Here is a 1,575-nt window from a genome sequence, read left to right on the forward strand (position 1 = left end):
GTCCTGTCTCTTTATAAATCCTGCGTGTCTGGTCCTGTCTCTCTATAAATCCTGTGTAACTGGTCCTGTCTCATTACAAAGCCTGTGTATCTGGTCCAGTCTCTTTATAAAGCCTGTGTGTCTGGTCCTGTCTTTTTATAAAGACTGTGTGACTGGTCCTGTCTCTTTATAAAGCCTGTGTATCTGGTCCTGTCTCTTTATAAAGCCTGTGTGACTCGTCCTGTCTCTTTATAAAGACTGTGTGACTGGTCCTGTCTCTTTATAAAGACTGTGTGACTAGTCCTGCCTCTTTATAAAGCCTGTGTGACTGGTCCTGTCTCTTTATAAAGACGGTGTGACTGGTCCTGTCTCTTTATAAAGCCTGTGTGACTGGTCCTGTCTCTTTATAAAGCCTGTGTGACTAGTCATGTCTCTTTAAAAAGCCTGTGTGACTGGTCCTGTCTCTTTATAAAGCCTGTGTGATTAGTCATGCCTCTTTAAAAAGCCTGTGTGACTGGTCCTGTCTCTTCATAAAGCCTGTGTGACTGGTCCTGTCCCTTTATAAATCCTGTGTGACTGGTCCTGTCTCTTTATAAAGTCTGTGTGACTGGTCCTGTCTCATTACAAAGCCTGTGTGACTGGTCCTGTCTCATTACAAATCCTGTGTGACTGGTCCTGTCTCTTTATAAAGCCTATGTGACTGGTCCTGTCTCATTACAAAGCCTGTGTATCTGGTCCTGTCTCTTTATAAAGCCTGTGTGACTGGTCCTGTCTCATTACAAAGCCTGTGTATCTGGTCCTGTCTCTTTATAAAGCCTGTGTGCCTGGTCCTGTCTCTTTATAAAGACTCTGTGACTGGTCCTGTCTCTTTATAAAGCCTGTGTGACTGATCCTGTCTCTCTATAAAGCTTGTGTGACTGGTCCTGTCTCTTTATAAAGCCTGTGTGTCTGGTCTTGTCTCTTTATAAAGCCTGTGTATCTGGTCCTGTCTCTTTATAAAGCCTGTGTGACTGGTCCTGTCTCTTTATAAAGCCTGTTTGTCTGGTCCTGTCTCTTTCTAAAGACTGTGTGACTGGTCCTGTCTCTTTATAAAGCCTGTGTGACTGGTCCTGTCTCTTTATAAAGCCTGTGTGACTGGTCCTGTCTCTTTATAAAGTCTGTGTGACTGGTCCTGTCTCTTTAAAAAGCCTCTGTGACTGGGCCTGTCTCTTTTAAAACCTGTGTGACTGGTCCTGTCTCTTTAAAATGCCTGTGACTTGCTCTATTTCTTTAGAAAGCCTGTGTGACTGGTCATGTCTCTTTAAAAGACTGTATGACTGCTCCTATCACTATGAAATGCCTCTTTGGCTGGCCCTGCCTTTTTAAAACGCCTGGGTGAATGATTCTGTGTCACTGGCTGTGGGTCCACCTCTTGTTTAGGTGTTCATTGCATGTTATACGATTAGCAAGAGCCAGAATGGAGTTTTTTTAACATCCAATCATGGATTTGGATCTTCAGGGGTGTTGATGGTGCAGGATTACTGAAACAATTTCTTTGACGGATCAGATAGCGCCACCATCCGAGCTGAATTTCACACCTCTTCTCTGCAGATATCA

The sequence above is a fragment of the Somniosus microcephalus genome, unplaced genomic scaffold (assembly GCF_052327205.1).
Source record: "Somniosus microcephalus isolate GS21.2 unplaced genomic scaffold, FLI_Smic_1.0 unresolved_chr3, whole genome shotgun sequence".
Classification (NCBI taxonomy): Eukaryota; Metazoa; Chordata; class Chondrichthyes; order Squaliformes; family Somniosidae; genus Somniosus; species Somniosus microcephalus.